Raw genomic sequence first — 24,385 nt, 5'->3', positions numbered from 1 at the left:
GCACGCCTGGAATGCATCGTTGACCAATTACTTGTGCTGGATGTTGTATAAAAAGCTGCGTTCTCTGTGTGGTCTGACTGAGCATATTAGGCTTCGTAAGGGAGGAAAATGGCTCTGAAAGTATGACAGGTATGATAAACCTTTCTCTAAATGTAGTCCAGTTGGAATGCATGCCTAAATAAAACACAGACGAACATGTTGCTACAGGTGACAAATAAAATAAACTGGTGAGAGTTTAACAGGTTAAAGAGGTTGTTTTCAAACAGCTCTGTATGAAGTCATGGTTACTATCATAGGCGCCGACACTAGAAATACCAGCGACTTTTCATAGTTGAAGATGATGATTTCATATTTTGCTGCTGTAACTCTTCAACTGTGAAATATTTAGTGGGCCTTAAAGCTCATCTCTCTGTGTGGTGATACTTTGAAGCAACACAGGGACTTGAACATTCCCTTTGACATTCTCAGAAGGCCTCATCACTACAACTTCCAGTATAACTACATCACCTCTACTGCTACCACTGGTGGTGCTGATATCATGCTACTGCTGCCATTACAACTGTTACTTTGATCCCCAAACTTTTCAGCATTAATGACTAGCTCAAGTGCTAGTAAGTCACTGCTAGTTTTGAGGACTAACAGTACTATTACTAGTACTATTATACATGTTAAAGTAGACCTATTCCACCCACTATTACCACCAAAACAATAACCTTAGTGCTTCTGCTACTACACATCAACAGGTCGTTCAGGTTTTCTAACAAATTAAATGAGTAAAATCTACACTGCTTCTACTGCCATCTATCTGTATTTGTAAATCCAATCACAGTCATTTGCAAACCTTCACCACTCTGTCTCAGGGGGGATTGTAGTCAGTGTGAATCAGACTGTGATTGTTTGGCAACAGATGCCTTACAGTAGGAAACCTGTGCAGTCGCCTTCCGATTAAAAGTGGTTGACCAGATATTCAGGGTGTTGCACGCTTAACTTTAGGGCAACAAGTTGGGCACCTATAACTATTTGATTTTTTTCTATTTGCAAGGAATTTGGGATAATTTTTACTCTATTGTGACTAAGCTTACTATTGTAACCCAAAACACTAGCGTTTTAAGCCAATTGCTAAAATATTCAAAATTGCTCCTGTAGAACAAAACAAATTCAGAGAATTTTAAATATTCTGGTGAGTAAGGGATCTAGAAAAAGTTGGCAGGTAATTTACTAGGTGAAGCCTCACTGACAATAATACAAACGACAGGTTCTGACTAGTAACTTTGATTAAGAGCTCAGATAGGCAGTGTATTTGCACTGCATGTATATTTTCTAGGGTACTGATGAAAGGAGAAATCCCATTCATGACACATTCTTGAAAAACTATCCTATTCGTGTTTATTATATGCAACATAAAAAGTGTTATAGCCTGCATCAGATTCAAATTGTCTTACAATATTTTGTTTTTAAAAGCTGAAAAGTGGTTTTCTTAGTCTTGTTACAATTAATACTGCCCATACTAGAGGATATCTCTTCTAGACTGTTCATACGCTAGGATTTCTACATGCTTCATACTTCTTTGTTATCTTAAATACATCAAACACACGACAACCTTTCTCCATATTGAGTGCATGGTAATCTCTTGATTGACAGTAAACCTGACTAATCCTTTATTCTTATTTATGGTACATTAACCGTCCCAATGTTGTTGTAAAACTGAAAGTGTCAATACATACAGTAGATGACAAATTGAGCATTCTGTTGTTACTGTAGAGGCAGTAAAAAGACAGCAGCAAGCTGTAAAGTAAATTTTAAGGTTCACATAAGGGGAACAGCCTGATTGCATATCATCCATCCAGCCTGTGTTCAACGCCAGGACACACATGAAGAGGCTTTTCTTCACCGCTCCACCGCTAAACAGAAATTTTCAAACCTGTCTGTGTGGGGCTTTCCACCGTGACTATAGCTACAGTCATTAATCAGCCCCCAAAAGCAATGTCAAACTATATTTGTCACATTTTTATGATTCATTGCTCTTAGAGAGGAGGAGAAAATGCTCCCCTGAAGCTGGGATTTCACCCACAACAAGCAATTCAAAGGCAATTTGTTGCTTTCTCGTGTATAGGTTGAACAGAGAGTGACAGATTGCCCGTCAAGAGTTTTTGTTTGCACAGAGGTCACTGCTGTGCGAGGATTCAGACAAGTTCAAACTGTTGTCATATAGTAGTGATCTATGATCCACAGATTATCCCCAGATTATCTATGATCAGATTACAGCTGCTCCTGCTGCTCTATCAGCTGTTACAGATGGGAGACTAGGCAGCCTCTGAACATATGATCTGACCAAACTGTGGGGTGAATGAGGAATGACTAAAGTTGAAATAGGATAGCAATGACTAGGATCCTTACTAAGATAGTTCCTTAGTGCGCAGTGAAAATTCCACATTTGATTTTTATAAAATTGCTGTTTTATTTATTTTTTATCTAAATGTCTTCAACTCAGAGTTAAATTCTTAGCTGTCTACCAAGACGCCTCTTAGGAACAATATATAAAGGCCTTTCTTAATCACCTTGAATATTTAATGGGATTTGGCCACTATCCCTTTCAAAGTTGTCTTGTGAAGCGCAGGGAGTATTGAAGCTCTCTTGCTCCATTAAAGCCACTCCTTAGAAATCCCATTCTGATCATTTGAATGTGTGCATTTTGGATTTGACTGTGGACCCCGAATTTGCTGTGAAAGGATACATCAAATACTGTGCTAAATTTGTGCAGAGTATCATGACTGATGATGAAAACTGGGTCTATGAAGGTGGCACAATGAGCAGCATGCATGTTGTTGTTGTTTCTTTTCTAATGTTCACGGGGTTGTGCTTAGTAAATTCGCACCATAGGATCACATTGTTAATGCATACTTTAACTCTGACATCCTAAGGTGTGTCTGGGAGAACTTTTGCTTGCTCGCTCAACATGAAAAAAGGGCTACATACAGAATCTAGTTTAATAATTAGTTCTGCTTGCCAGATTTAGCTCCATGCTCTCACTCAAAACTAAATACCAGTTGCAGGGTCTCATTTCTTTAAACCATCTCATTCACATTCCTAGGGTGTCAAATTATGATAATGTGTTGTTTTTGACACAATACAGAAGATCCAGTGCACACTGCATAAAGATCAGATTCAAGGCAATTCAGGAATTCATTCATTTCACAGAAAGATGAACATGATAGCAACTTTTTTGCAACATATGAATCACAGCTTATAGGAGTTGATAGGTTCTTTAGTTTTCTTTTAATGAAACCTGATCAAACAAAGTTATAGTGAAGAGGAACAACAGATGATTATTTTTGTGGACAACAGCCTAATTGGTCATCTTCTCACGATAATGTATTTTAAGATATTTTCTCACATATCCTTTGGTATAAATAAAAGCATAGCCATAACACTGTTTTAAGAAAGTATCGCATGACAGTGTAAAAAAACAAAACATCACAGATGCGTGCCTGTGTTAACTCCTTCTGTCTGGGAGGGGAACATATTATAGAAATGCCTTCACAGATTTATGACCTTTTGTTTTGAAACTTGTCTTCTGCTGTGTCTTGTCTTTCCCCACATATCTTCTTAAACCAATAAACACCTGGTTTATAATAAAGAGAGCCCTTCAAGGAAGAACTGAGCAATGTGAGACTTAAAACAGAAAAATAAATATTAGCAGATGCTTAAAAACTGTTTAAGTCTGGTTGTTTTATCAGATTTTATGGATGAGGGGAAGACAGATAAAATAAGTGGAATGTTTTAAAAGTGCCAAGAGGTAATAAAAGAAAATGTCTTGGTCTGAAATAGAAACTATCCTGCTGATGTTACTAATATTTGTCTGTCCTTAAACTTAGTATAGTTCTGGTGCTGAATTTCTCTTAGCGTTAATTCAATATATTAAATACATAAGAGGGCAGCTCAGGGGTTTATTAATACCTATTAATATAAAGAATATGTAATAACAAGTGAAAAAAAATAAAAACAGTTTTAGAAACAGCCATTAAGTGGTGGAGTGTTTTTTTATTCCACTTGGGAATTTAGTGACGATCACATTTAGTGAGTCTCCATTTACTAATAATGACATAGGTGACATAAATTCAGTCCCAGTTGTCCAAAGTCTGTTTTTGTTATTCAGCAAAAGCTTGCACACTTTTAAAGCTTTCATGCATCGTTGTAACAAAAACTGATCCAGTAGAATTTACCCTTTGTGTTCAGTCAAAGAACCAGAGGCAATATAGGGAACGAGCAACAAAGCTTTGATAACTTGTGGACAATTGCCAGTTACAGCTTATAGGGTAGGTGATGTAATGTTTATACAATATAGGAATATTTCAGTTCCCTGTCAGAGCAGTAGCTCACCTGCGTTTATTCAATCCCCAAAGAATCCTTGGCTGCAGTGGTTGAGAGACAATGATTGGTCTGTCACCAAGTGGTGTGGTATGCGGGGAAGTCAGCTGAGCTGAGGCCCTGGTTGGAGATGACATTGCTCTTCAGTCTCTGACGATCGGGTTACAAGAGTGGATGGGAACTGAGTGTTTCTTCCAAATAGTCCAGTCTATCCAAATCATTAGCATTCATCCTTATGAATTCATTATACTAGTGAATGAAATCACACATTTACATGCATTCTCTGATGGGCAGTCTACATGGGATGCAAACTGGGCAGAGAACCTGATCCAGTTTGTCTAATCCATCATATATTTTGTGTTTATATTTTAAGTATCTTTATAAAAACAATGTTAATAATGATTAATGCTGTGATTTTTTTCTGACAGGTACACATCGCAAAAACAAATGTTAAACTCACACCAGGAGAACTTTTGTACACCTGCACTACATTCGAGCCTTTTCTGTTCTACTTTTTTCCCACAAAGAATCAATGAGAAATAAACAAGAAATCAGCAGTAACAAATCAGAACTACATGGAAAATTTATCAAATCTGGTATCAATAAGTGTGTAAGTGTAAGCTAATCACTTGCATTTCTTCTCTTTTAGGATCAAATGACCCCATTTCACTCATTGTGCTTCCTGGTACCCACTGTTTTGGAAATGCTCTAACCGATTAGGCCTGCCATCATAATTTGGCCCTGTGTGTCTAAAGGCTGACACACTGTTAGGTCTGCAGACTGCCTTGCTTTTCAGTTTTGCTTGTGGCTCTTTTATGTCTGTTCTGTACTGAATATTGCACATGTTTAGAGTGGTACTTACAAGTGTATGGTTGACTACTGACAGAATTAACTTTCTATAATGCTTTTACCTGGGGCTATGCTCCACCTAAAATATGCAAAGAGGGCAGACAAGCTTGCCATTACTCTTAACAATAACAGAAGCAGTGACAGCAGTGATATTTTCATATGATATGATCCAAGCAGAAAGGCCTTTGATGTGTGATTAAATAAGTGACAGGACTTTTTGTGATAGGATGTAAGCTGGAGAGTGAGACACAAAACAAATAGGAGGTGGATATGATTGTGTTATGGTACAAGGTGTACCGGCTGGACTTGCAAAGCTGCAAGTCTTAGCAGGCATGAGAGCGAGAGGAAGCCAGATGCAGAAACAACAAGAGTTGTGGTTATCATATTGAACAAGAACCACTACACTTATAGTAACATTACATCTGCAGCTACGAGGCTACATTTGCAGTCACCTTCTTTAACTGTTGCAATTACTAGTACTCTTAAAACTACTACCACTAATTTACCTTTTAAAGATTCCTGCATTACTAGTACTATTTTAACAGTTTTGGCCATTACTTTCAGGGCTACTTTTTACTACTGGTATTAGTCTCGCTGATAGTACCAAAGATCTTGTTTTATTTTTCCGCACAATGTTGCAAAGAGCATTACATCCAAAACCAGTGACACACAATAAGCTGTTTAGGAGGAGAAAAGGAAGGACAGAAGGGAGGAGAAGACTAAAAACTGAAAAACAGAGAGAATGAGACACAGAGGTGGTGACAGGATGATGTGGGGTACAAGTGTAAAAGGGGTCATGGGTTTTGCATTGCTCAGTCATGTTCTCATAGAGCGTTGTCACAGGCGCACTATGCCAAGTCCAGGCTCACGCTTTATGTAATGCCGACGAGGTGGAGTACTGAGTTCTGCTCAGAGTCAAACCCTCCTTTGTTTAACAAAACACCAACTAATCTGGAACAGTGGAATATTTCAGACCTATATTCTGATGGAATCGAACACTGTCAGGTAAACTTGATGCACCCAAAATGTTTTGACAGATTCCAAGGTTACTGAGATATTTTGATGAAAACAAAGCAAAATATTTTCTTAAACAGAATGGTGTGATCCAAAATTAAAGGCATATTGTTGAGTTATGAGAATTTCTTTTGTTTGTTGGCTCACTTTATAGAGGTCATGGTTAAACTGCAGTGTTAGATTCACACCCATTCGACTGACACAATCATTGCATGTAAAGTCATGGTAAAAAGAAAGTACACACTCATTCATTTCTAAGGTTTCACATATCATATCATAATAAAAAAAATCACCTGGTCCTTCCCAGGTTCAACATTTGGAAAGACAGCCTTCGGATATCTGGGTTTAGGACCCGGTGTTTACTTTCAGTATTTCCTGGTTTCCTTGTATATTGATATTCTAAGGTTTAGTTTCACATCTAGTTCTGTTTTGGGTTAAAGTTTATTTTGTATTCCTTGAGTCAATTATGCTCCCATGTCTGGTCTAGTCCTGTCTGTGTTTTCCTCTTTTATCCTCTTGTGTCAAGTCAGTTGTAATTCCTCAGTGCTTAGATCTTTGCTCTGGCTCTCCTCAGTCTTCTCTCTGTGTTAGAGTTATCCAGTTTCTGTTCCAGTTTATGAGGGTGAATTCTATTCTATTCACCTCTGTCAGTGCGTCCCAGGGTGGCTGTGGCTACAATGTAGCTTGCCATCACCAGTGTGTGAATGTGTGTGTGAATGGGTGGATGACTGGTTGTGTAAAGCGCTTTGGGGTCCTTAGGGACTAGTAAAAGCGCTATACAAATACAGACCATTTACCATTTATTACCTGCTTTGGTTAGCATGTTTCACCTGTGTTCCCCATCCTTTATTAAGCTTACATGTCTTTAAGATTCTTTTTTTGTTACTTCCTGTTGTGTTTTTATATCTAGCTTAAGTTTTGTTGTGTCGTAATTCCTGATTTGTTCCTATCTGAGTTTCTTGAACCTGTGTTAATGAAAACTTTTATATGTAATGTATATACACACTGAAAGATTTGCAATTTTGCAACAATAAACACTATTTAAAAAAGTATAGTCGACATTAAGTGATGATGAGGTGGTCCTGATGTTTCAAAACAAGAAAAGTGATAAGTATGACAGATTAGTCCAGTGGGGAAAAAAAGATCTTTGAGCTGAGTGCTGAAAGGCACAGGCCATCCCACTACTCACATTTTTTATTATAGTAATAAAACCCAGGCGAGTTTTAATGTTAGGCTATTTTCTGTGTAACTGTGACATTTCTTTCTTTTTGGGGGGTGTTTGAACAGTCACTCTGAATAAATTAGAAATATGAGACTGCCATGGCAGAGAAAGAAAGACAAATTCTCTTTGTCTAGTTACTAACGTGACTTAATATTGAAGCCATCCCCATTTTTTAAACATGTATTTAGAGGATTGTGGGATTAGCATTACGACTGGAAAACATAACTGAAGCAATCGGGTAGCTTGGCAGCAACTATCTATTAAGAGGAATCTGTGTGGTCTCATCCTGAGAATGTGACCAAGCATATTAGGCTTCATTAAGTCGGTAAATAGCTCTGCAGGTATGACAGGTATTATACATTTTTCTCAAAAAGTGGTTTAGTTGGAATGCGTGTCTAAATAAAGCCGGAGGAAATAGTTGCTCCTTCTTCTTCTTCTTTTGGCTACTTCCTTCGGTAGCTGCCATAGCAGATCATCTGCCTCCATCTCACCCTAGCATCCTCTTCAGTTAAATTAACCATATCCAAGTTCAGTACATCCATTAACCTCCACTGAGGTTGTTTTATTTCCCCAGCCTTGCAGTTCAATAGCCTTCCTCGGCACACCCAAACCTTCTTAACCTTGCCTCTAACTTTGTCTCCAAACTATTCAACCTGACCTGTCCCTTATACAGTGGGGCAAAAAAGTATTTAGTCAGCCACCGATTGTGCAAGTTCCCCCACTTAAAACGATGACAGAGGTCAGTAATTTGCACCAGAGGTACACTTCAACTGTGAGAGACAGAATGTGAAAAAAAAAATCCATGAATCCACATGGTAGGATTTGTAAAGAATTTATTCGTAAATCAGGGTGGAAAATAAGTATTTGGTCAATAACAAAAATACAACTCAATACTTTGTAACATAACCTTTGTTGGCAATAACAGAGGTCAAACGTTTACTATAGGTCTTTACCAGGTTTGCACACACAGTAGCTGGTATTTTGGCCCATTCCTCCATGCAGATCTTCTCGAGAGCAGTGATGTTTTGGGGCTGTCGCCGAGCAACACGAACTTTCAACTCCAGCCACAGATTTTCTATGGGGTTGAGGTCTGGAGACTGGCTAGGCCACTCCAGGACTTTCAAATGCTTCTTACGGAGCCACTCCTTTGTTGCCCGGGCGGTGTGTTTTGGATCATTGTCATGTTGGAAGACCCAGCCTCGTTTCATCTTCAAAGTTCTCACTGATGGAAGGAGGTTTTGGCTCAAAATCTCACGATACATGGCCCCATTCATTCTGTCCTTAACACGGATCAGTCGTCCTGTCCCCTTGGCAGAAAAACAGCCCCATAGCATGATGTTTCCACCCCCATGCTTCACAGTAGGCATGGTGTTCTTGGGATGCAACTCAGTATTCTTCTTCCTCCAAACACGACGAGTTGAGTTTATACCAAAAAGTTCTACTTTGGTTTCATCTGACCACATGACATTCTCCCAATCCTCTGCTGTATCATCCATGTGCTCTCTGGCAAACTTCAGACGGGCCTGGACATGCACTGGCTTCAGCAGCGGAACACGTCTGGCACTGCGGGATTTGATTCCCTGCCGTTGTAGTGTGTTACTGATGGTGACCTTTGTTACTTTGGTCCCAGCTCTCTGCAGGTCATTCACCAGGTCCCCCCGTGTGGTTCTGGGATCTTTGCTCACCGTTCTCATGATCATTTTGACCCCACGGGATGAGATCTTGCGTGGAGCCCCAGATCGAGGGAGATTATCAGTGGTCTTGTATGTCTTCCATTTTCTGATGATTGCTCACACAGTTGGTTTTTTCACACCAAGCTGCTTGCCTATTGTAGATTCACTCTTCCCAGTCTGGTGCAGGTCTACAATACTTTTCCTGGTGTCCTTCGAAAGCTCTTTGGTCTTGGCCATGGCGGAGTTTGGAGTCTGACTGTTTGAGGCTGTGGACAGGTGTCTTTTATACAGATGATGAGTTCAAACAGGTGCCATTCATACAGGTAACGAGTGGGGGACAGAAAAGCTTCTTACAGAAGACGTTACAGGTCTGTGAGAGCCAGAGATCTTCCTTGTTTGACAGAGGTCAGTAATTTGCACCAGAGGTACACTTCAACTGTGAGAGACAGAATGTGAAAAAAAATCCATGAATTCACATGGTAGGATTTGTAAAGAATTTATTCGTAAATCAGGGTGGAAAATAAGTATTTGGTCACCTCAAACAAGGAAGATCTCTGGCTCTCACAGACCTGTAACGTCTTCTGTAAGAAGCTTTTCTGTCCCCCACTCGTTACCTGTATGAATGGCACCTGTTTGAACTCATCATCTGTATAAAAGACACCTGTCCACAGCCTCAAACAGTCAGACTCCAAACTCCGCCATGGCCAAGACCAAAGAGCTTTCGAAGGACACCAGGAAAAGTATTGTAGACCTGCACCAGACTGGGAAGAGTGAATCTACAATAGGCAAGCAGCTTGGTGTGAAAAAACCAACTGTGTGAGCAATCATCAGAAAATGGAAGACATACAAGACCACTGATAATCTCCCTCGATCTGGGGCTCCACGCAAGATCTCATCCCGTGGGGTCAAAATGATCATGAGAACGGTGAGCAAAGATCCCAGAACCACACGGGGGGACCTGGTGAATGACCTGCAGAGAGCTGGGACCAAAGTAACAAAGGTCACCATCAGTAACACACTACAACGGCAGGGAATCAAATCCCGCAGTGCCAGACGTGTTCCGCTGCTGAAGCCAGTGCATGTCCAGGCCCGTCTGAAGTTTGCCAGAGAGCACATGGATGATACAGCAGAGGATTGGGAGAATGTCATGTGGTCAGATGAAACCAAAGTAGAACTTTTTGGTATAAACTCAACTCGTCGTGTTTGGAGGAAGAAGAATACTGAGTTGCATCCCAAGAACACCATGCCTACTGTGAAGCATGGGGGTGGAAACATCATGCTATGGGGCTGTTTTTCTGCCAAGGGGACAGGACGACTGATCCGTGTTAAGGACAGAATGAATGGGGCCATGTATCGTGAGATTTTGAGCCAAAACCTCCTTCCATCAGTGAGAACTTTGAAGATGAAACGAGGCTGGGTCTTCCAACATGACAATGATCCAAAACACACCGCCCGGGCAACAAAGGAGTGGCTCCGTAAGAAGCATTTGAAAGTCCTGGAGTGGCCTAGCCAGTCTCCAGACCTCAACCCCATAGAAAATCTGTGGCTGGAGTTGAAAGTTCGTGTTGCTCGGCGACAGCCCCAAAACATCACTGCTCTCGAGAAGATCTGCATGGAGGAATGGGCCAAAATACCAGCTACTGTGTGTGCAAACCTGGTAAAGACCTATAGTAAACGTTTGACCTCTGTTATTGCCAACAAAGGTTATGTTACAAAGTATTGAGTTGTATTTTTGTTATTGACCAAATACTTATTTTCCACCCTGATTTACGAATAAATTCTTTACAAATCCTACCATGTGGATTCATGGATTTTTTTTTTCACATTCTGTCTCTCACAGTTGAAGTGTACCTCTGGTGCAAATTACTGACCTCTGTCATCGTTTTAAGTGGGGGAACTTGCACAATCGGTGGCTGACTAAATACTTTTTTGCCCCACTGTAGGTTATTAGATCTGCAATTTTCAATATAATATAGAATACAATCTTCACGGCCACAAACATATTCACTTACTCTTCCTTCAAGATTACCACTACTCTACTTCTGGCAGAAGAGTTTCAATCCACCTCTAGTGCTCCTGCCATTGCTTCCTTTATCCATAATCTCCTGCACACACTATATTTGCCGTCTTTTCATCATGTCACGCAACTCTTTCTTTTTACCAGTCATAATTAGGTTCAATTTTAATTCATTTATATAGCACCAAATCACAACAACAGTGTCCTCAAGGGTGCTTTAAATTGTAAGACCCACCAATAACAGAGAGGAAACCCAAACATTCAAATGACCCCTTTTGTGCAACACTTGGCAACAGTGAGAAGGAAAAACTCAGTTTTAACAGGAAGAAACGTCTGGCAGAACTGAGCTCTGGGATGAGCAGTCAACTGGTGCCACATAGTGGAAGAGAGCTAGAGATTAATGATTGACTGAATAATGATTAACTTATGATTAAATGCAGTAAAGGAGGATTTGTTTGTCACAGTCCATACCTGGCTCTGGGTCATGTTATAGCGGTCTTCACGTTGAAATATGTGTGCTGGAGTAATGGTTTTACATTCATTTCTATGGGGTTCAAATGACGTTCTTGGCAGTTCTGGGCACAGGTGGTCAGAATTTTCCTTTTTTTGATCCCACACACAACAAAATTCAGTGTTTGATGAATAACCTTATTTTAGGGAAAGTTGAGAAATGTGAGATGGTGGGTTTTTAATATAACAGAGTCACAGGATTTTTAAAATGACATAGGGTCAAAATGACCCCATGGTGGTTCTAACATTAAAGACCTGGGGTATGTAGCCCATTAATAGAGGTAGATTGCTTAGGAAGTGATTGTTGAAGTGAATGCAGAAAGACTCATGGGAGAGGAAAACTCTAAACAAATACCATTAGTATCGAAAGTAGTTGTATGTAATGATACATCTGTGAGATAGTTAGAAATACTTTTTTCTCATGCTTAATTTTTTTTGTGAAGAAATTCATGAAGTAATTTCTGGTTAAGGTTAAAACTGCTGAAGCTGAATATGGGATGGTTCTTATTTTGGATAGCTTTATGGGGGTCTTTTTTTATTTAGGTCCTGCCTAAATGAAGACATTCTAAATTAGTGGGATGCTATTACCTCATACCTTATGAGTCATCTGCTTTAAGATACACATTTGTGAGTTGTACTAGGGAGTTCAGTACTTCTGATTTGAGACTTTCTTTTTCAGACAAACAACAGTACCCAGAGTCTCGTGCAGTGAGGGTGTAACACTTTTAATCAGATAATCAACTTCTGTTCAAGTAGAGTTCAGGCAGCTGCTCTGCACTGTGTTGGCAGATGGTACTGAAGAAGGCAACAGTGAAGGAATTATATCCTTAAATTACTTCCAGCAGCTACAGAAAGACATTATTATAATGAAATGTTTTTATAGTTAGGAGCATCATTAAGAATACTTTCTGAAAATTCAGCAACTTCAACACTGATATTAGTTGTCTAATTCTACTGATACTCATGATGTAGTTCATCTTTTATTGCTCAGTAAAGTGCATGCATTCTAACAGAGTTAGATAAATCTTATATAGCGTAATCATACCTAATATCTAAACCCAAAATACAACTGCACATATTATCAATCATCAAACTTTGTTCACAGAAAATAATCTTTGGCTGATGGTTTGATTATTATTTCTAAGTGCTTCGTTTTTCCTCAGAGTGAAACATTCATAAAAGGCACAAATCTACAGAGTAGTCTCCTTCCAGTGAAGATAAATGTTATTCACGAGTCCTGTGTGAAATTTCTCTAGAGAAGATGTGTTCCCAGGATAAACACTGGGTGATAAAAAAAAAAGAGCAGCCTGCAAGAATTATGCTCCTCTAAAAGCAGCATAAAGCACTCAGGATTTATCATGGATTGCGTGTGGTTCTCAAAAGTCACATAGAGAACTTGAGGAAAGAAATCTGGGCTGAGCTGATTACAATTGCTCATCTGGTAAGACACTATTTACTGTTCAGAATGTTTATTTAAGACTTTTCATTCAGTGTGTAAAGAAATGTCATTTTAACAAATATAGATGCAGATTTCTACAAAAACCATATTGTGGGGTAAGACTGTTATTCACTAATAACAATAACAATCATGATAATATTAATAATAAACAATAGAAAATTCATCTATACTTATAAATGGGACTGTTTATATTGCATTTGCATGATGATGAAGTAAATAGAACATCAAGAATAATGTTTTCTTTTATTTTCCCCCTGTTTTAATTTTCCTTTTTCCGTCTTTCATAATTTTGTTTCTCTTCATTGGCATCAGTTCTTTTTCAAAAAGATTAATTTAAAAAATTTTCAGATCATCACTACTTTCCAAAATAGTTCATATGCCGTTGAAAAGGATTTGTACTTGTAAAAACACTCAGCTTATGTGAAAACAATAATTTTGCAAATATTCTGAATGGGCCTGTCTACTCTGTCGAGTCTAGTCTGAATGAGAGATGCGTAACTGGAGCAAGATCCTCAGTTAAGATTGTCTTGTCAGTTTGTCACTCACTTCACTCTTATTCACAACTTTTTTACTATTCAGTTTTCAGTCTTATTTTTTTATGTCAAATAACTTATTCGCCGGTTTTCTGAGACATACCTTGCATTTTTGTTTTTTTTTTGGACTGGTTATATTCTTATATGGGTGCTTTCAATTTGGAGCACTTTTGGGGCTTTTTTCTCATTGAGGTAACTGGTTGAAGTCGCTTTTGTGTTCACTGTGCTGGATCACTGAGCATGGAGAGGGAGGTAGAAAGTGTATTCTCTCCTCTCCCCAGTCTGTCTTTTTAGCCTGTGTGGCATTCTCCTCGCTACCTCATGTATGGAATCTTTTCAGAGACGAGGCTCCCCTTTCTTTGGGAAAGACACAGAGTTGTTTTGCATATTGGTCTGCTTTTTCCAGACTCAAATTCTTTTCTGTCTCCTTGTGCTTTATGTTGTTTGGAGGGCACTGAATGTTTAGATTTACAAAAAAAAAGCTTCAATCTTAATTCACCTTCAAAATCATCACAGTGAAGATAAAACTTTTTTGTTTGTTTGTTTTCTCAGAACTACAAGATCCCTTTATTTATTTATTTTTTTTATGCTCGTAAAATAAATAATTTTAACAGTTCAGTAAGTTATTGAGTATTCTGAACTAAAAACGTCCACTGATGAAAGATAACACAAATTCCCAGAAATCAACTGCTATATTTGCAAGCATATGAATAATTACAACCAAAGTGTTTCATATTTGCATAAAAGTTCTTTAGAAAAAGTTTCTCACATATTTCATGTCGATCCTCAGTTTAAGTTGCTCAGGTGAGGTACAAATGTAAGGAAAAAAAATCAATTATAATTAATAATACAAAGAATTAATGCGTGTAAATTTGTTACTGTTCTTACTTTTTGTAACTATCCCAAGAGTCATAAGCCAAGGGACAGCTAGGATAGGGTGTTATTCTCAAAGAAAAAAAACACCCACAGCCTAAAAATTCAAATTCTTTTAACACTTCTTTTTTGTTGAGTGTATGTTTTAAGAAATTAATTACATCTGCGTGATAAATTTTCTTAGGACAAGACAAGGAGCATCATCTGGTATAAGTTTTATGCCAAGCACAGACTGTCTTTTCTATTGGTACTGTAGCTGCAAGGCTTCGGTCTGCTCATCAGGAACATTAGCGGTACCTCAAAGACACTCTGTCCTAGGCTGAAGATCAAACCACAAATCTTGCAATTGCAGCACAGTTAACTAAGATGGATGTTTCATTTTAGGGTAAAGGTTATGAAATTTGAGTGTCTCTCTGTGTCCACAGCTCCAAATAATTCTTCCAGTGACCTGTATGCTGAGTGGAGACCTTCTAATCTTGTTAGTCATGGATTATAAAAGGCTTCAGATTCTTGATTCCAGCTTTACTTAATTTGGTGACCTTGTCACTGCATGCTGTTATTCAGTGGACACTGTGTCTCCAGGCAGGGCAGTTCCTGATTAGTTGAGAATGTGTGGAAGACAGAGGGGAACGCCCTCTTGTTTTGTCACACAACGTCATCCACCTCCCTTTTTAATTTGGGCTGAACTTGTTCTGATGGAAAGTAGTGCATGTGCCTGTCGTCAGAAGATCCACATGTGCAATGTCAATGTCAGTGAGTCAGGCACTGCCCAGGACCTCAAAATTCAGCCACGAACAAATACACTAAGAAAGAATGAAGACTTTTAAAAACAAAACAAGTCCTCAAAAACTTGTCATGTAATTGTCTGTTCAGCATATAATTAAGTAATATTATATTTTGTATGCCTGTAACTGCTTTAAGATGCAGTTTAAGCAGAGGTTAACACAGTTCAGAAAGAAATCTAGAACAAGGTGACCAACATTAAATACTGCTTTAAAATATAAGAGGGTTATGTGCACCCCCAGTTATCTTTTTACATGCAAAATGCCTTTGCATAAATATCAAAATTGTTTTCTTGTTTGTTTGTTTTTATGAAGTAAATTAAACACTTAAAACATATTCTAGTGCAAGTAAAAATACAGCAAGGTTTCTTTAGTTGTCTACCCAATAATAACAATGTCGAGCTGGAAAAGACCTAGCTATAGAATTCGTTTGACATATACACAGTTTTACAGTTTAAAAAAGTGCAAAACCACAATTACTTGGAAATGTGTAAATTTACTGCAAAGACAAACCAATATATGTATAAATATTAGCTGGGTTTAGTAATGATGAAGAGCAGAAGAGGAAAAAACATGACAGCACTGCATTGCTATGTGCTTTATTAAACATGGGGAAAACATTAGGTTATGTTTATTACTATTCTTTTTTTAGATATCTTTATCAGTATGCTGCAAAATATCAACAGGTCTCACTGTTTGAGATGGTTTGTGCATGACTCAATCTCACCTTTACATCACAGAGATGACTCAGTTTGCTAGTGAGAGCAGAAAGTTCATGTATTACCAAATAAAATGTTTTAATGATTCACTCCTGTGTGGCTGCTTTTATGGTTACAGAAATACATTTTTTATTTTTTTATTTTTTTCTTTAACCATTACCGACATAGGGAAAGGCAGTGTAAACCTTGAACGGAAACAGCTCACTGGTTAATCAGAAACCTAACAGATTCAGACAGATAGACGTTTGGGTTCGCTTCATTGTCTCATTGAGAATCACTAGCGAACCTAACATACCTTTCACTGGAGATGCAGAGAAAACCAAGCAGGTACAGGAAGAACATGAACAAAAAAAAACCCCCAAAACTGACCAGCAGGTTTACAGCCATAACTTTTGTTGATCTTGCTAACAACCGTACCATTTACTTTTTAAAGTAGCCAGACCAATAGTGAGCTAAATCCCAAACCTTGGCAGTGTTATGCTCTATTCATGATCCTGGGTTGTGGACCTAGAGTTTTGAGTCTTGGACTAAATTCTTGTACATTATTTGGTGTTATGTTTTATTCATAGTTTGTTTTTTTTGGTTATATTTGGTTTTCTCATTCTTTAGGATCTATTACATTCTGTTTTATTTTGTTATATGTTTGTCTTCTGGGTCTTCACCTGTTTCATATAAACCAGTTGTTTCCACTCTCCTCATTACCCCTCAGTGTTTGTAGTATAAAAAGCCATGTTCTTGATTGATTGATTGATGCATTTTACTCTGTTCTGCCCACTTGCTTACCTTTTGTGTTTTCTTGTGTGTTTCTTGGATTTGATTTCTTATAGACTTTTATGAGAATTTTGTGGGCGTTCTCTTGTTGGAATTTGTGATACAAAGTCCTAAAAATGAACAACTCACCTTTTTGCTATTTTAATTCTACATCTCAGCTTTTTTTTTGCAGTCGGGTGCTCATCCCTCCACAACATGTCAGCTCCCCCTCAGGGAGTCCTACATGACATACAGCTTGAGAAAACTTCTCATGGTTTGGGGCTCTACTGTAGATCTGATTTGGTTATCTGTTGAAAAAGAGAGGAAAAAATGCATACTCAGCTTCTTGGGCTGGCCTTGGACAGAATTTAGTTTGGACAACAGTAAGAATAGATGGCTGATATTTGAAGGAAGAAAAACATAATTTTAGATTTGTTTATTACCTGGCCTCACGATGTTCCTGTATGTTTAATACAAATGTAAAAATGCACAGGAACACATACCTTATACACACAATAACAACCGCATATGCAAGGTCTGGTAGCCTCTTCTCTTCATAAACAACTCTGATTGATTGTTGGGAAATAGTGGTAATGTTGCTGCATTGGAATGCCCATTACAACAAGATTCTCACACCCCTACGAAATTCCACCACACCGGTGAGTCGGGGTGTCTCAGATGGACTTAAAATACGTCTGGAATCTACATTAATTCATGTGTAAAAGCACAGGGAGGACTTGTTGTTCACTGTTTAGAGAAAGCTCTTCCACGAATCAGTTACATCTGTTTTTCCCCATTTCTTTCTCCTTCTTTCTTCAGCTCTCCAATTCTCTTTGGTGAGCAATTTAAAGGCAGCAAAGCAAACATTGTCTCTTTTATGTACAAGCTTTTAAGCCGCTGCCCTGGGCCTCTCAATCTCATAAACTTTGATGACACATTAAAGTGGACCTATTATGCTAATTTCCAACTTTATTTTTTTTTTCTTTGGGCTTCACTTGAGTGCCTTGCTTGATTTGCAATTTAAAATAATTAATTTTTATCTTATATTGGACCTTTAGTGCAGAACCTAGTTTGGCTATTTTACTTTGTGAAACAAGTTATTTTTGCTACTCCCCCTTTAAGGCCATCCTGCCTTTAAACAAATTTTGCTGTGATTCGTTGTCTTTTGTAAACAAAAGGTTTTATTTGTGCCTGAGAGGATCATATTAAAGATATCCCCTCTCTTTGGCCTCATACAGAGCAATCATATAAAGCAGGAAGAACTGTCTGAGTAGTCTGCAGCCTAAGCTTTTGGTGCAAGTAATACTCACAAGTATTACATGCACATACTGTTTATTATTTCAAAATATTCACCATTTTTAACATGAGCGTACACCACTGTGATAGTATTGATATAGTATTGTTTTTTTTTGCAGCTGACTATATCAAGCATAAAGAAGGCACCTAACTCAAAGACAAAAGACAAAACAGACAAAGAACCAGCAACCTAAAGAATGCATTTTAAATTGTATCCTTAGGACTTTGTTACTTGTCTGTCACAAAAGCATTTAAATTGTTGAAATTTCTTCAAAGATTACAAAGATAATATTGTTTGATAGGTATAAAGCGGTCGATTTTGCACAAACAAAATGCTTTCAAAAGAGCTATTCACTGAAAATTGGGTCTATTTTAGATTGGTGTGTGCTGTGCTCTGAAAAATTGAAGAAACTGAAAAAGTGGAGGACAAAAGAAGCAGTGGCAGGCCTAAAAAAAACTATCTACAGCACACGAACAGTATCTGAAAGTCAAGACATTAAGAAATAGGAAAAATCCACCAAAGACCTGACTCAGGACCTAAGAGATGCATCTGGCCCTGCAGTTGATCCATCTACTGTTTGCCAAAGCCTCATCAGAAATGACCTTAGTGGATGGGGGACTGTCTAGAAGCCATTTCTAAGGAAGAGAAACACGGACAAAAGGCTGAGGTGTGCCAAATTACACAAGAACTGGACAGAGAATAGGCCATAGAGTGAAGAATGTTGATTATTTTATTTTAATTTAAATAGCCATATGTGCAGCAAAGGTTAGGAGAAATGCGAGTGTCAGTTACAATCAGTAAAACATGGTGGAGGCTCTGTCATTGCTTGGGGCAGCATTTCAGCCAGGGCCATTAGGGATCCTGTCAAAATTAATAACATTATAATGCAAAAAGGTATTGTTATATTTTGATCTGCTATACAATACCATCAGAAAAGCATTACTGGAAATGGCTTAACTGGTCCCCAAAATCCTGCCATTGCAATAAAAGCTTATCTGAATAGAAAAATGGAAGTGGAACCGTTCAGACTCTGGCCTCACCAGAGTCTCAACATTTTGAAGCGGTGTGGAATCATCTTTATAGAGAGCAAAACAAAAGGCAGCAAGTACCCAAAGATACATCTTTGGATGTCCTTGAAATACCAGGAAAACTATACCTGACAAATACTTAAAGATTTTACAACAAGATGCCTAAGAGAGTTCGGGCTTTGTTGAAGAATGGGGTGACCATGCTAAATATTGATTTTCAAGCTTGTCAGAGTTATAAAAACTCTGTTTTTGCCTTATATACTATATTTCTATTATATATTATACTTTCCTGGTAAAATATGAAGAAATGAGTGGAAGCTCAAGATTTTTGCACAATACTTTATAAGTATTAAAAACAAAATATAGATAAGCATAATAGGTCCACTTTAAGGAGTGCTAAGTCACATGGGAAACATTGTAGCGCTGCAGTCTAATCAGCAGCGGTGTAGCAGAAGACAAAGTTTGCCTACCATTATATTTGTTAATTTATATATCCCTTGGGTTTTCTTTCCTCTAATCTACACAATCTGTTATTATTCTCTCGTCTACATCTGCAAATAAACAAACTAAGCTGCTCAGTGATGAATGGTAATGCCCTGAGCTTTGTCCATAATTCCTCTGTCTGGTGTTAATTAGCACTCCGGGGCTGAGGTTGACCATGACATAATGCTGTGTCTGATGTCATGGAGTCCAGCGACCTCGCAGGTCAGCCGCCACATTGCACTCAGCTTCTTTGATGCTCAGAAATACTGAGTCATTTGTTACGGTCTTTGGGTGGCATTGGATATCATCTTCCTCAGTGTCCTGCGAGTGCTTGTTCTCTGGAACAGCAATAAATATCTGACCATTACCCTTCATTATTCTCTGCTAGGTTGCAGGAGTCTGATCCTCCCCAAAACAGACAACTGATTTTTTCCCATATGAGTGAAGAGCAACAGGATAGCCGTAGTCACAACAGAGCTGGGAAACAATTGTTCAGTGTCTGTTATTTCAAACAACAGTGGCATTGAAAGGATTTTCTTTATCTATACACCTAAAACATTCAACAGAAAGTAGAAAGCTTAATTAAAAATCCTGAGTAAATCCAGTGAGGCATTAACCTACCACACAAGAGACTTCATATCCGAGATCTCAGACTCATTAAGTGATATACAACTTCCTAGAAATTATTCTAAAAAGGATCTTAGGCCATTTCATGTAAACAGTATAAGTAATTAAATATGCTAGTCCTAAGCTTTAAAAATCTGACTCCATAGTGTAGCGGTTTACGTATTTGCCTAACAAGTGAAAGAGCTCTAGTTCAGTTCAAGGAATAGACATGAATTCTTGAGGGTTGTATCAGGAAGGGCATCCAGCATAAAAAAAGCTGCGAAAGCAGTCACATGGAGCTACCTGGTGGAAACTCCAAGGGAGCAACCAAAAGTGGCTTTGCTTTCCAAAAATGTTAAGCACTGAGAATAAGCATGGGAATTAAGTATTAGAAAAAACATGTATAGCTCTTTGTAAGACAAATCAACTGCCTGTCTCACAAAGAGACAGATCTCAGCAAAAAATACTTAACGCAGGTCAAATGTTTCCTTATTACAAGAAGAATTATGGTTTGTGGCACCCTATTTGAATAAATTAGAACCTTTTTAACATAATCTTTTTTTTTTGTCTCTCCTGGCTTCAATCCCTGGTAATGACTTCAAACCCAAGGGCATATCCAACCCTGATTTGGGCACCATTGCGCCTATAATTGGCATCAAGCTAGATTCTAAACATTTTTGGAAAGTAGGGACACCTGTTACAGAGCTCTTTTAATAATTAAAACAGCATAGTCGTGACAGAGAAAACATTGTCTCTTGTGAACTGGCAGCCAGTGCTGTAATTAATCAGTAAAGTGATCAAACAGAATGCTGACATGGCACTAAAGACAGAGCTTGAGTAATTAACTTGCGCAGCCAGCCCAAACAGTAACTATACAGATTAATAGTTTGCGTAACTCCAATTAAAGGAATTCTGAGAGACAGAACCAAATATTTTTGCCCATCTTACATGCACTTACATTTCTGATCATATGCACTGAAAGACTGGGATGATAAAAGTGGTTGATAAGTAATGCACATAGATTTTTTTTCCCTCATTTCACCTGTACCTTTATGGGACATGCAAATGAGCCTAAATTACATCCATGAAATGCCAAAAACAATGTTTGTTTATCAAAATGAGCATCTACATAAACAAAATTATTAAACTTTGTTTAATAATTGTCTGGTGTGTCTTAAATGCAAATGCATCTAAGACACATCAGAGGTTGTAATTGTAATTTGCATCTGAACATAAATATGCAAAGACAACTGCATTTGCAATTTCATTTGCATTTTTCTTCTTGTATTTGTGTATCACATCCCCCCACCCCCCTGACAGCACCACTGGCAAACAACAAGGCTTCAACATGTGTCAGGGAGCAAGCACAAGCATGTGGGAGGCACCTGATCAGCGTACCAGTCAACCGATGTGTCATTTGCATAGAAAAGGATAAAAACAATTTGAATGAACACAAAAGTGGTGTCAGCTTGCAAAGTAGGACTAAGTTTACCTGTTGGGACCACATGACTGACTGAAACATGGCATATCCATTTGACTATGACAAGCCATTTGGACATTTGAATTGTTTGAGGCAGAAACCGTTTGTTCTGACAACGCACCAACAGGAAACTTATTCAGAGTTGTCAAGCCTTTGCCAGCTTATGTTTTAAGCCAGGTTTGTTTCACCAAGCAAAGGTGCTTGTAAAAACAAAGTGAGTAACAGAAGACTTCTCCTCCTCCTCGCCTTCTCCTTTGCTCTAACAAGGTGCAATGTTTTCTGAAAAATGAAGTCAGTGTTGAGATGCCATAAAGTTCCTTTCCATAAGTAGCCAGGCTGGTAAAGCCAAAAACCTGTTTTGCTCTCTATGGGTAATTTTCTTAAGGTTATGCATTTTCAGTTTTGGCTGCTTTGAACGACATGTGAATGTTTACACAAGTGTCTCAAACTTTATACTAGTCTTCACCTCAACTACTTGAACACTAACACTACTTCAACAATAAAGCACTTACCATGTGGCACTGGTGACTTTGGTTGTATTTTTAGCAGCATTAACTGATACTGAATAATACTGGTTCTTTGAAGATGAGGAAAAAAGACAATGATATTCTCAAATACCCACACTAGACCCATGCTCATTGCTCTAGAAGTTACTTTACAAAGTGTTTATTGCATGGCTGCATGGTTTATTGGTGTTTATTTTCAGAATTATACCAAAATTAATTTAATGTGCATCTTCAAACTAATTCTAGTTAAAAAAAAAAAAAAACCCTCTGTGCTCATTATCACTGAATAATTTCTGTGTCTTTAAATACAGTAATGTAAATGTATTCTTGAATGGATAATGCCTATTGTAATTATCCTTTGTATTCTTAGTTGTATAACTTAGAAAACAGAATATGTGAACTTGAAACACCAAGAATTGCTATGCTATGTTGCCAAATCACTTGGACTGACTATCTGCCTATGACATCTATGATCAATATCACCAATTAGGATTACCATATAACCCAACACCATGCATGACTTTGGACTGTCAGAGGAAGCCATTTTCCCCTTTCAAGCATGGAGAGAACATGCAAACCGCACAGAAAGGCCAGACTCGGGAAGTGGAATTGAATCCAGGACCTTTTTGCTGTGAGGCAACAGTGCTTACAGTCTGTCTAATTACTTAAAATACTATGGGCATTAAAAAGGTCTACAAAATAAGTGACTTCATTTGTCTCTTTTTATTACTTATTCAAACACATTCACTAGATTTAAACTTATTATAACAGCTCCAAAACCAATGAAAACCACATCTTCTGTCTTGTTCTTTCAGATCACTTCAGTCTGGAGCATTTAACCCTGTTTGTCTGCAGGTACAGTATGGGTTACATTAGCCGTTTCTGCAAGTGAATACAAACTTTGGACATCAAAGAGCATTGCTAGGACAACGTCATCTAAACAAATGATGAGAGTTTCTATTTTTTCATTGATGAGCGTGGAAGCCTGCACAAGATCACTACAAAAATATGTTAATATTTTCCTTAGCGGAGGTCCAGTATTTGATCTATTCCCACCCAATTTTGATGTGACAATTAACATTTTCAGTTTTGACACTGAAGATAACTGAAAGCATATTATGTTTGACAGGCTTGTACATTGTGGGTCAAATTATGTCAAGAGAACATTCTTGACACTGCGATGCTGCGATGCTGTAAGATATGAACAATAGAGCAGCAATGAGGAAAGCAAAAATATTTTGAATGTCAAAGCTGTTTTATCAGCTCTAGATGCTGCCTTGCAAAATTGAATGAACGATTCTGAGCTGAGGATATAGAGTTCACAAAATACATTGTGCTGAAGAACAAAAGGAACCAGATGAAGACAGGAAAAAGACAATGATCTGAAGAGGTGGACAGCTGCCAGGACGAAACACTAGTACTAATGCAGTTCTGTGAAAAACTAAGTACACCCTTATTGCTTCCACAGGAATCAGGAAGTGAGAAGGAGCCAGGTCCTGCTAATCAAATACACTTGATTGCCTGATTATGAGAAAGTGTGTGCATGTATATAAAAGCAGAGGTTTTGAAAGTTTGGATGCATTTCAGGTCATTCATCTGAAGAAACCACAAGACTAGCAAAAGGGGCGGTATTTGGCCATAACGCACAGCACCACATTTGGCAAGAAATAAAAACAAAAAAACAAACATAGCATATCACCACAAAAATCTCATGTCAAATGTCAGAAAGGTGGAAAGGTGGGGATTTGGACTGGTTTTTCAGCCATGGGATCTGGGTATCTTAGAGCCAACGAGTTGAGTTGGATCCAACTTGACGTAGTTAGTCCAACAACTAAAGCTTGGCCCAAGTGTGTCATGCTACAGGGCAATGATCCCAAGCACACCAGTAAATCTACAACAGAATGGGTGAAAAAAGAAATCAAGGCATGGCAGTCAAAGGCCAGACCTCAACCAGATTGAAATGCTGAGGTAGGACCTTAACAGAGCTATGCATCAATAAAACTTAATGAAATAACAGATCACTGTAGAGACTAATGGGCTAAAACTTCACTACAACAATATGAGAGATTGGCAAAGTCATACAGAAAGCGATAACCTCAAGTTAATGATGCTAAATTTGATTTTACAAGGTACTGAATTATAAGGTGTACTTTTATTTGAATTTCTTTTCACAAACTTCTTCTTCTAAATAATGAAATTAACTGGTCTATTGTGCA

The sequence above is a fragment of the Copadichromis virginalis genome, linkage group LG2 (genome assembly GCF_057382275.1).
Source record: "Copadichromis virginalis isolate Kocher_CV1m ecotype Utaka linkage group LG2, C_Virginalis_male_GT1.1, whole genome shotgun sequence".
Taxonomy (NCBI): Eukaryota; Metazoa; Chordata; class Actinopteri; order Cichliformes; family Cichlidae; genus Copadichromis; species Copadichromis virginalis.
Note: the sequence above shows the minus strand (reverse complement) of the source record.